Raw genomic sequence first — 12,712 nt, 5'->3', positions numbered from 1 at the left:
GCATGGAAAACATTTTAAGGAATTCTGTTCCATCTACTTGGTGATAAAACAGTCACTCCAATCCTAGTGGTGATTAAACACGTTCATCTAGAGAATCAGGACACCCTGTATGACATTCTCTAACAGAAGGATGACAGAATTCCTTCACTCCCTAGAGAGTGGTAGAGTTTCAGTTTTCAGTTTCTCTTTAAATATTTAAGCATGGTTTCTGCTTAATTTCTTTTTTCCAAGATGCTCTTCATGCCTTTCAAAGATTTGTCAACTTAAGACTCTATGATGCTTAAGCATCGTGGGTGCAGGTGAAGTGCTAGGGAACACAGTAACCATGGCAACACTTAATTCTTATTTAATTTGCTGTCTCCTTGGAAGACGCAAAAAAAAAAAAAAACCCTAGAGGCAGGGAAACAGGAAGACATACAAGAGTAGGAAAGTAATAGGAAGACGGGCAGAGACAACGAGGTCCATGGTCTTCCTACCTCACTTCCTTTTAGCTACCAATGTTAAAGCTGGGGAGACACAAAAGGAGAGCTCTTTCTGAGAACACTTCCTGGTGCTACAGATCAGAAAAGGTTTCAATCCGGCTATTTTTCTTGGATCCCATTGGACATAGAGCCAAGTTTTAACACAGACTCAATCAATTTGGAGGCAGAAGTATGGATGGTTCAAGCCCAGAGAAAAGCGCCTTGGCTTCCCAAGCACCTTGGACACATCCCCAGAGCGCTGAACCTCCGTCCTGAGAGATCCAAACGTCAGGAACGGTCCTGGAGCAGGAGCCTGGTCAGAGTTTCCCGGATCAGGGTTAGTCTCACACTTAAACTGGTGTAGCTGGCGTGTAGCTGGTCGGAATGGCCTTAGAATTCTGCGTCCCTCCCTCTTTTACGTCCACGTGAAAGCTACAGTTGAGTCACAAAGTTGGGCAGGTGCAACTGTCACTTCACTCCACCCTTAGCTCAGAGAACAGAAACATAACCAGGATTGGAAACGGAGAGTCAGAGCGGGATGGTTCTTCACTAGCCCCCTCACGAAGCACTGAGTTTGAGCCTGAAAAACTGAGTCTTAGGCCTGGTTCCACTACTCACGATCTTAGGAAAGTTACTTCACTGCTCCCCGTCCCAGTTCACTGACGTGTACACCAAAGGTGCCCAGCACTTGCTCTTGACAGGCCCTCTTCCCTTTCAAACATCATGTAATTCATATATAATTAGCAAGTCTTGAGAACTGATAACCCTCCTGTCATGGGGCAGAGGCAGAGAAGAAAAGAACACACTTAACGACATTCTATGTTTCCAGATGTAAGCACATAATCCTTCTAAGCCACTAATAGGGTTATAAAGAGCTACTCTGTTACATAGACTATAAGTATACTAAGCAGCAAAAAGAAAAGATTTTATTAAAAATCAATGTACTCATTTTGAACATCAGCTTTTTAATGGAAAACTCTGGATTCTTATCACAAACCCTGACGGTCATCTTTGGGAAGGGGCTGCAGGAGGGCAGTGAGGTGGTCCAGGGTTGTACAAAGTTTTCATAACTTCCAGTTTTGATATTGATCACCCTCACTGAATGTGGTCCTATTCAAAACAAAAGAGATAAAAATCATGGAACTAGTGACTGAGTCCCAAAGTGATAAGAACTTAAAAAGAAAAAACAGTCACGAAATCTCAATTTCACCCAAGTCCAATCAGTGGTCTACAATAATTTTCATCATGTCATCTATGAATGAGGTCAACTTCAGTTTGAGACACAGTGGCCAAGCCCATTTAAATAAGTCCTAGATCATACTCACTTTATTGTTTTATGAGATTTAGCTTTCAGTAGGATGCTTGGTGCTTTCTTAATGCTTTCTTGGCAGGAAAATTTCTCAAGTTCCATCAACTCTGGCTTCTGCTGTTTAAATGAAGATAAACTGCATTTTTCCATGCAAAAGAGTGCCAGCTACACTTCTTAAAAGATACATTTGAGTGGACAGTATTTCAATATAGGACATTTTGATCAACATGGAGAAGCTTTGATTTTGAGCACCATATCTAGCTTTACCATTTGATTTCAATAATCAACAATGGAATCTGGAGTATCTCTCTCCAAACAGGAAAATACACTCATAATTTGAAATTCATTCAATTTTATTTCATTAATGAATACCTATATCATTGTTTTTCCTATAAAATTCTATTTAATACCAAATGTTCTCATGTGGAACATCATACTATAGTTTTTACTTTTCTTTAAATCAACTGATTGCATAACTATTTATCTCAACTATGAAAAATGGTATATTTATAAAAGGCTAACTCCCTCTTAGAAGATTATTACACACACACACACACACACACACACACACACACACACACAAATACCACGATGCTGGCCCTTTGTGAAACACAAGGTAGACAAATTTGGTGGGCTAATAAGTTGTTACAGGTACTATGACTCCATGTTATAGCCCACTGAGCAAAGAAATTGTATGCTACAGATGGCAAATTTTTGTTTAAACAACAAATAATAAGTATGTGGTAGTAAATTAAAGAATGAGATCTTTTCCTAGCTAAACTAGAAGACATATTAAAACAAAAAGAATGCATAACTGAATACTAAAATCTTCTTTCCTTGTTTGTTTTCAAAATGGGCCAAAGAAATGTGGTATCTCATATAAACACCAACAAAAATAGGCAGTATATTGTTTAAAATATTGTTCTGTCAAAAAATGCATAGTCTTAAGCAAAGACTACAATTTTGAGAGGCACAATACCCAAATAAAGTAAGAAAATTTCAAAACTGAGCATTATTTAACCGCCTTAATGCCAATGAAAATGATGCTGCACCATTCTTTCTGGCCAATAAAATTGAGAAACATTTTCTCACACTAATTCAATATGGAATTCACTGCTGCCCACTAACAAAGCAACACACACTGTTACAACTGTTACAACAATACAGCGTAGCGAACTATAAATCCATTAACACTTAAATAAAGGAATGTAAAGGGTTCATATTGGCATGATTATTCATCTCAAACTAACAGAGTTCGATTGTATACTTAGTTGTGAGTTTGCTTTAAATGTAGAAGACCTAGAGAGTTAAGTGATGAAAAATACTCATGGTTATTCCAGCACTGTGTTTTATGATCATTCTGAAATGAATGCAAGATGGCTAATGAAGATGTTGTACAGAGCAATGTAATTAGGACTATTTTACTTAAAATTAAATTAATTTAGTTCAACATTTACTGACTGGTCATAGAGTTGTTTGTATTCAACTTACTAGGTGCTTATCAGTGGCGTTAGTCAACTAGCATAGAATGAAGACAACGGACAGCCTGACACACAGCGGCTTTGCTAGTCCACAATGTACAAAAAGAGTCAGATCATTTTATTGGGGATGAGGTGACTAAAATAACAAAAAAGCAGTTGGTTAACCAAATTTTTCATTTTGAAAACAATTAGTTGTACAGTGTACCATTTTTACCTGCAGAATTTTTTTTTAACTACTTTAAAGAAGGCTGGTGAGGATACGGTTGAGATGAGCAATTATCTATAAGATAAGGGAACCTGGGTAAACTAGATGCAAATAATGGGGATAAACGAGGTAGTAACTTTTCTTCCTGGTTCAGAAAGGCCTTCTAGAGGAAGGAAGCATGGTCAAAGACTGGTACACAGGAGATTATTCAAGGCTGGGGGCTTTACAGGGCAAGACAAAGAAAGGGCCAAGATAAGGATGGAGGCTAGAAGGTGGAAGAAGGAGAAAGTAGCATAAAACTGCACGTTAAATGAGAAATAGAGATATAATGGAAAATAAATTTCAATAAAAACAGCTATATTTGCATTTTCTAATGATCAGTTATTTTTTGCCAATACAAATTGAAAGGAACGAGCAAAGGAAGGAAAGAAGAAAGAAAGGAAGGGAGAAGGGTGACAGGGAAGAAGGAAGAAAGTAAAAAGAAGAAAAGAAAGAAGAGAAAGGAAAAGTCAAGCTATGTGATCTTGTAAGTAAAATTATTTTCTCTAAAAGCCTTATTAACACACAAAAAGAAAAAAATATATAGAAATTTGCCTCCTCTGGTATGTTTTAATGAAAAACAAATTGTTTTAAATTTTCCACAAATATAAATTTAACAACCGACTGAAAAAGGAAATCCTGAGCTCTTTATTTTGTCTAAATTTCCAGAGAATTTCACCAAAATATGTAAGTAAAAAGTATCACAGTTAAAGTACTCCCACTCAAAGGAAAGTTTCTCTCTCTTGAACCAGAAAGTTTAAGCTCACAGATTAGAGTCAAAGCGTTTTTCGTAAAAAGTCAACTAATTGTGTTCATACTGTTTTAAAATTTTTAGTGCACTACAGAATTTCTCCCAATAAGCATCCTGCATAATTTTTACAAGGAAACACCTATGGCCTTAATTCAAACTAATGACAGGGGAGGGAAGTGGACAGAATACTACGTTGAGGTAGAAAAATAAAACAGATTCTCCCCTCTCCATCCACCTAGACAAAGGCGCGTCTCCATCCCACATGGACAACTATGAACAGCTGGGAACGCCCTTTCATTCCTCACCTCCTCCACCCCACGCCCCAGCCAAACGTTCCCACAGACCCTCTTCCTGGATTTTGGCCCTTTGTGTACTGCTTCTTACTTTGTGGTTCTTTAACTGCTTTTGACACCTGGAATCAATTCACGGAACTGATAATTCCTTGAGAATATCAAAAGTTGTTTCTCAGAATACTCTGAATTGGAATTTCCATGTGCCGGCCAGCATTTAATAACACCAGCTTCTACGGCTGACAGACTGAAGCATTTGAGAGACTGTTAGTACCTGCATTATGTGTGCATACATATACACACACACTCAGAGTTATATTTTATCATTCCCTAATTTAATATATATATGTAGAATAAAGAAGGTAGGTATACATGAGGTCACTTATACAACCGATGCATAAAAGCTGGTCTTTGAGGCGCTGAGACATTGCTTCCAGGTCAAAGTGCAGTCCCTCACACTGTGGGTCGTATCTCTAATACAACAGCCAATCATTTAAACGCTACTTCTTATAACAGAAACAACTCCCTCCAGCTTTGTCTGTAAATTCCTTAAAGCCAGGGATCATGTCTACTATTTTTCTGGTATCTGGTTACATAGCCCCCAGTATGATATCTTGCATCTAGTAGAAAATAGATTCATAAAATATAAATAGGAATAAATGCTCTCCTAAAAGTAAAGCTAATCTGTATTGAAAGTAACAGTACTGAAGCCAAAATGCCTAGAGAAGTCTAACATTTACATATGAGATTAAAAAGAACAGTGTGAAGGGAGGGGAAAAATTGGTGAAATGATCAAAATACTTCCCACGCATAAGAAGGTCTATATTGAGCAGATCAAGGCAATGACAATAGGAAAGGCACAGAGAGAATTAAAGTAGTAAAAAGAACTAACACATCTGAGAGAATCAGATCTCACTCAAAGAGCTTAGTAGCATGTTGAATTCACATAACAGAGACAAAAGGGCTATGACTGTTTCAGAATATTATCTTCAGCTTCATGCACTGACTAAGCACTTACCTAAATGACTACTTTTAGCGTATATATGGACCTGGGGGTAGTGTTACCATCAACTATAACTATTATTTCAGATTCTCTATCTTAATCTGTCAAAAGGCAATTAAGCATTGAAAAGAATTCATTAACCAGAGTCATCAACTTGAATACTAAAATCCCCATGTTGGTTTCTTATGGTCTGTCTCACGTGGATATCAATGAATAATTTAGGGATGCACATATTGCCATGCATTCATCTAAGTAAATGTAATAACTACTTAATTTTAAAGTCCAACAGTGCAACTATCGTTCTCAAAAGCACAGCAGTCCAGTGTGTTATCTAGTTGCTAGTAAAATTCAACACAAAATATGTGTCATAAAAAAACACGCACGGGGCCAGCCCAGTGGCACAGCGGTTAAGTGCATGCACTCCACTTCGACGGCCTGGAGTTCACCGGTTCGGATCCCTGGCGCGCACCGAGGCACAGCTTGTCAAGCCATGCTGTGGTGGCATCCCACATAAAGCAGAGGAAGATGGGCACAGATGTTAGCCCAAGGCCAATCTTCCTCAGCAAGAGGAGGATTGGCAACAGATGTTAGCTCAGGGCTAAGCTTCCTCACACACACACACACACACAAAACATGCAAAAATACATCAACAAGCATTTTCTTCCTTCTCCCTTCTGATGTTTAGAAAATTTGCAAATTGATTTAAGCCAAAAGCGGTAAAGGAATGAAATTATTCCTTCAGGCTTAGAGGACTCTGTGCCAAGTTTCATTTCTGGCTGCATATTTTTAACCAAGTTCAAGATCCCTGAAAAGAAATACATAAAAGAGAAAACATCACTAAACTCAGCAGAACAACATCAGTAGAGGCTGCTACGGGAGGAGAAGGCCTCTGCCTCGAGATGGGTGTGCTCCTGGCATTTGGTTTCCACCAGAGGATGTCTGCTCCCTCAATGAATCCGAAGCAGCTACTGTGATGAGGTAATGGCTTTGCCAGTTTCACTGGGTCATGCTCTCTCAGCACATTCTTTCTCCTTCTCCTCCCTGAGAAGGTGCTGTAAACAAGCCATCCTGACAGAGTTGCTGTACAGAATTAACAAATCCTAAAATCGAAATTCCTGAGCACACTGGCTAGGCTTTTGGTAGTCTGGACATAACTAGAAGCTTAAAGCAGCACAGACAGCCAAAAAGAAAGAGGGTGGGGGGTAAGAGAGGAGAGAAACAAAGAAAATGAATATTAATGTAATCAAAGTATTATTTTTTTAAAAAAAGGAAGCTCAATTTTTAAATTGCTTAGATCTCCAGATGTATGTTAAGCAATTTTCTACATATGGGTAAAATAAAAAAAATAAAAAAAAAACTTTTGGAAATAATAATATTATAGCAAACTGTGAAATGCTAGAAATTAAAATTAAATACACCAGGAACAGATAAAAAGCATGGACCACTGATCCTAAAGGCACAATAGCTCTGATAATATGCAAATCATGAATACAGATGTAAACCTATGATAACCAGATAAAATTACCACGAAATCAATGTTGAAATACACACACACACACAAATATAATTTTCTTTATTGAAAGAAAAAAAATCCCTTTCACCTTTTCCTGGGGGGAGGACGCTGTTGTATATGAAAGGGGAGTGACTGAAACACCCATGATTTACAAATGCATACCCACTTCTACCAAAATAGTAGACACCCATTGCCTGGTTAAACAGGTGTTTTGTGTCACATTCAGGTGAAAGGCTGTCATCTTCCTCTTGGGCATTCTAAAGAGCTTTTATTTATTTAATCTCCTTCCACTGCCAAAAAAATTATAATTGCCCACAGTGAAATGACAGGATGACAGAGCTATGCTTTATTCTGGGCTGGTACCTGCAGCTCAAGCATAGGACAATGTCCATAATGTGGCTCACAGAAAAGGCTTTGTTCTCCATCGCCTCACTGCGGCTGCAAAGCTCAATTTCAGTTTGCAGTCATTTCCTCTCCCAGACCCATCATTTTTAAATATATTAAACCTTTAACACTTAAGATAGCTCCTTACCCACATGCATCGATCCCTGTGCCTCACATTCACAATGATACACCACCCAACAATATAGTTTTGTTTTGCACTGCAGACTTCATTCACACCATCATCCGCCAACCCTCAAAGATAAATTGAAAGATGTCTTTTAAGTATCCACTCCCTCCTGTAATATTACATATATTGTGTAACAAATATGTGTGTGTGACGTGCACAAGTGCAGGCGTGTGCATGAGTGTGTACATGCATGCGTTTAAACAAAAACCCTTCACATTGAATCTGTTTTAAAGGGTCTATGCCCTGGAAGCACTATGCTAAGGGCTTACAGCAGATGGCACACAGCAATTGTTACAAACGGGCTTCTTGCTAATGAAAGCTTTTATTTTCTGACAAAAGCCCGCAGCCCTGACGCTAGACAGTATAACGTCAATTTCCAGTTTTCAAGGATGGTTTTTTCTGACCCCATCCGCTTTACCATATCCTGCCCCCTACATACACCCAAACACACACTGCCCTACTCCTGGCTCCTCTCACACAGTCTTTCTTTAAATTTCCATCCTTCAACAAAAGAGGAGGTTGGGGAAGGAAGGCACCCGGCACTTGCAGCCCCCAAAAGCCTTTTAAAAAGAAAAGGACTAGATGGACTGTAGACGCAGCTGTCCACCCCCATCGTTTAAGAAGAAAGACTGTGGAAGCTCAAGCTCATCCAGACTGATTTTTTCCTGTCCCGCCCTCCAACACGACCAGACACTGACTTTTCATTTTCCTAAAATTATAAATATATATCAATCTTCCCCTTCCAGCTGTTTCTGGAAGAATTACAGGGAAAATGATTTCAAAGTGACAAGGCTACCCTAACGCACTCATTCGTCAGTGTGCAGTTCTCCACAGCTAGATGGACAAAACATCCTCTACCTCGAATTCCTTGTTTTCCATTTTCTTTGTATAATTCACTCCTCGTCTTTGTACAGCTCAGGTAATATTAGCTCTCTACACAGACATCCTAACCCGACCTAAGTTTCCGGGCGTTGCAACGTGGTACCTAACAAGGTCACACACTCTTCTACCAACCTAGAGCCCAGGGAGCAGCGCCCGATGCCCCGCTCCCTAGTGACACCTGGGGAGGCCGGGCCCGAGGCGCCCGCCAGGTGGGCGACCGGACAGCTCGGCCAGCCTGTGACTGCCTCCCAGACAAAGGGGACCAGACAACTCCCTCCTTCCCACCCCTTTCCAGGCTGAGGCTCTGCCTATGAGGCGAACACGGCAGAGCAAGGAGAGGCCCCTACGGAGGACCAGAGGCGGGGACGGGTCTCTTACCTGCGCGCAGAACCTGGATGCGCCCGCGGTCGCCGCTGCCACCGCTCACGACCTGAGGACCGACGCCCTCCGGAGAAGGGGGACAGGGGGAGACGGGGCAGGGGAAGGAGGAGAAAAGGAAAGAGGAAAAGAAAGAACAGGGAGGGAGGAAAAGAAAAAGAGGAGGAGGAAGATGCTGCCCCGCGGCCGCCTAGAGCCCGCGCAGGCAGAGCCCCGGCCCCGCGTGAGCGCCGCCCCAGCACCGCCTCCCGGCCCGCAGGCCCCGCCCCTGCAGATGACGCCCGCAGGCCCCGCCCCTCAGGCCACGCCCCGCGGCTCCCGGCCCGTAGGCCCCGCCCCCGCAGGCCCCGCCCCCCGCGGCTCCCGGCCCGCAGGCCCCGCCCCTGCAGATGACGCCCGCAGGCCACGCCCCCGCAGGCCACGCCCCGCCCCGAAGGCCGCTCGGCGCTGTCCCCGCCGCAGTGTCGGGGACCGGGGAGTGTGGCCGCCCAGCCTGCGCCGCAGGCAGCCCGCCGCCCGGCGGGGACGACGAGGGTGGCAGCCTCAGGGAGGCAGCCACTTGCTGGCGGGGCTGCGGGGCCCTGTCTAGAGAAGACCCCCTCCACCACCGCCACCACCAGCGAAGTGACACCAGCGCCCTCGGGACACAGGCGCCCAGCAGACCTTCTTCTCTGACCTCCTTGGGGAAGTTGGGCGTCAGCTTCAGTCCTTCAGGGAGGAGTGACCCGTAGACGCCCCTTCTCTCCTTCCTCTCTCACTGGGCAGCGGGGGTCCCGTTACCCCTCGGTGGGGGAGGCTCCCCGGCCATGCCTCCGCGAGGCTAACAGTTGCATCCAGAAACACAAAGGAAAATTGGTCGAGCATGAAGACAGAAAACTCTCAATGGCTGAGGGTAGAGAGAATTCTGGACCCAGCTCTAGAATCTTCAGTAATCAGATTCATTCATTCAACAAATGCTTACTGAAATCTACCGTGTGTTCTAGCCTCTGTGGAAACACCAGTGAATAAAACAGACTCCCCTGCCCCCCCCCCCCACATCCCTGTCTTAATGGATATTACCTTCTGGAAGCCAGATGTGTGATCCAGAGACAGCTCACTTAATCCAAATCTCAGAGTATGAATGTGTCGAATGAGGATTTTAAAGTGTCAGCCCCACCCTTCTGGCATGTTTAATATGAAGGTATATTTACAGAATGAATAAGAAGGGTCTGTGAGGCATAGGAAGAAGGATACAAGTAGAATGAATTATGAGAGCAGAACAAATGTTGACCTTGAAATGTCACCAGTAAAAAAAAATCACCTCTTAAATGCTTTTGAAGGTGAAATGACCAACTGGGAATACGGATGATTCTTTACCGTGGGATCTTCAGAATCAGAACGGCATTTCATTGTAAGTAAGAGAGGTAAGATGCAACTCAGAATTGCTTCAAGTGTCTCTATCTAAAGAACTTGCAAGGTGTTTTTATGCTTAACCAAGATGGTGAGGTGTGGCTTGTATAGTTTCAACAGTGCTAATGAAACAGCTGTCATAATTTGATTTTGTCACTTAAATTAGCCGTAGAACCATAGAATATTAGAGGTCCTTTCTAGGCATTTGGTCCATTTCCCTCAATTTTCAGATGGAAAAAGAGACCCACTAGTGGGAGGCTGTGAAGTTTAGAAACCATAACAAGCAAGATCTGAAATCCTGGCCTCCAGTGTCACACCCCACGCATTGCTTTCCTCCACCAGCTTCACCCCATGTCCCGGTGACGCTGGCAGTGAGGTCGGAAGTCTCAGGGCACACCCAAGGAGCAGAGATTCTGGAGGAGTTAGGGCTCCTTCTCAGGACGTGGCTTGATTGAGAAAATCTTGGGAGACTGTGAAATGATATATAGTATGTGGATAGAAGGAAGGAGTAAGAATCCTGCTAGGGTGTGAGCAGGTGACGTGCGTGACCTGGCACGCAGCCTCAGACGCTCGTTGAGAGTGTCTGTTCAATCCTGTATAGTGCATTTACTGAGTGTTTCTCAGTTCCTATTCATTCTGTGCTATTTGACACAAGAACCACATTCCACAAGGAAGGTGTGCCTTCTGCCTTCTTTTGCTCCAGGCAGAACTACCCTGGGTCTGCACCAACTCTGAGCTTCAAGTAAACAGATACAACTTCTGGCATCGAACACAATCCTGGCCATCCTCACTGTCTGCAAAAACAAATATTGTTTTGATTACTCTAGCTTTATAGTTAGTTTTGAAATCAGGTATTGAAACCCTCCAGTTTTATTCTTCTTTTTCAAAATTCTTTTAAATCATCTAGTCCTTTGCATTTCCATATAAATTTTGGTGTCAATTTCTATAAAAATAATGCTGTTTTTTAATTGGAATTGTGTTGAATTTATTGGTCAATTTTGGCAGAATTGCCATCTTAATATTGAGTCTTCCAATCCGTGAATACAGTATAGGTCTCTCTTTAGGTCTTCTTGAGGTTTTAAAAAAAATTATTAACAGGCTTTATTTCTCAGAGCGGTTGTACTGTTACAGAAAAATTGAACAGAAAAGACAGAGAATTCCCAATTTACTCCCTTTCCCCTGCCCACAGTTGCCCCTATTATTAACGTTTTGCATGGATGTGGTACATTTGTTACAGCTGATGAACAGATAGTTCTACACCAGACTACTACTACACAGCTAATGGGACAGAATACTGTTACATGCAGCAACCAAGATAAACCTCGGACACATTTTGCTAAGTTAAAGAAGCCAGGCACAGAAGACGACTTATTGCATGATTTCATTCTTATGGAATTTTAGAAAAGGCAAAACGATAGGAACAGAAAGTGGATCATTGGTTGCCTAAGGGGAAAATGGGAGCAACAGACGGCAATGAGGGAAGTTTCTGCGATGTCTTTAGTTTCTAACGCTGGATTGTTGTGAGTGCACAACTGTGTAAAACCTGCTAAACTCATCAAACTGTAGACTTACTATGAGTGAATTTCATGGTATGTAAAGTATATCTCAATAAATCTATTAGGAAAAAATGTGCACAGCGGTGTTGTTGAGTGTCTTATAAATGTCAATTATGTCAATTTGCTTAGTATTGTGTTTATATAAATATCCTTGCAGATTTTCTCTTTATTTGATCTATAAGTGGAGAGAAGTGTTGAAATGCCCAGCTATGATTATCAATTATCTAGTTCTCCTTTTCAGTTCTGTTTGACTTTCCATCATGTATTTTGAAGTTCTAAAATAGTATACATACACGTGTAGGATTGTGTATGTTTTCTTGATGAGTTATTCCCTGTATCATGATTAACGTCCCTCTTTTCCTGGTAATATTGTTTTCCCAAAGTTCACTTTGTCTGATATTAATATAATCACTCTAGACTTTTTGTAGTTAAGGTTTACATAGTATATTGTTTCCTTTCTTTACTTTTAAAATTGAGATATAATTCAGATATCACAAAATTCACCCTTCCAAAAAGTACAGTTCAGTGGGTTTTGGTATATTCACAAAGTTGTGCAGCTAACACCACTAATTTCAGAACATTTTCATCACCATACAGAGAAATCTCATACCCAGAGCTGTTTATTCCCCATTGTCTCCCTCCCTCAGCCTCTGAGAAATGCCGATTTACTTTGTGTCCCTATGGGTTTGCCTATTTTGGACATGTAATATCAGTAGAATCGTACACTATGTAGACTTTTGTGCCTGAGTTCTTTCCCTTCGCATAATATTTTAAGGTTCATCTATGTTGTAGCATGTAACAGTACTTCATTCCTTTTTATGGCTTAATAATATTCCATTGTATGGATATACCACATTTTGTCCACTGATAAACACAGTTGATGC

General features: G+C 41.6%; 1 protein-coding gene across 31 annotated transcripts in view; it reads right to left on the bottom strand.

Annotated features, from left to right (window-relative positions):
- Positions 1–9,056, bottom strand: part of MAP2 (microtubule associated protein 2) — a 284,984-nt gene extending 275,928 nt beyond the window's left edge. For all 31 annotated transcript variants that reach the window (XM_058532876.1, XM_058532885.1, XM_058532884.1 and 28 more), the window contains exon 1: positions 8,884–9,056. The gene's annotated coding sequence lies outside the window, so the exon portion shown is untranslated. The remainder of the gene's footprint in view (positions 1–8,883) is intronic.
- Between the last annotated feature and the right edge of the window lie 3,656 nt (positions 9,057–12,712).

The sequence above is a fragment of the Diceros bicornis genome, chromosome 37 (assembly GCF_020826845.1).
Source record: "Diceros bicornis minor isolate mBicDic1 chromosome 37, mDicBic1.mat.cur, whole genome shotgun sequence".
NCBI lineage: Eukaryota > Metazoa > Chordata > Mammalia > Perissodactyla > Rhinocerotidae > Diceros > Diceros bicornis.
Note: the sequence above shows the minus strand (reverse complement) of the source record. Positions and strands in the feature narration are given on the sequence as shown.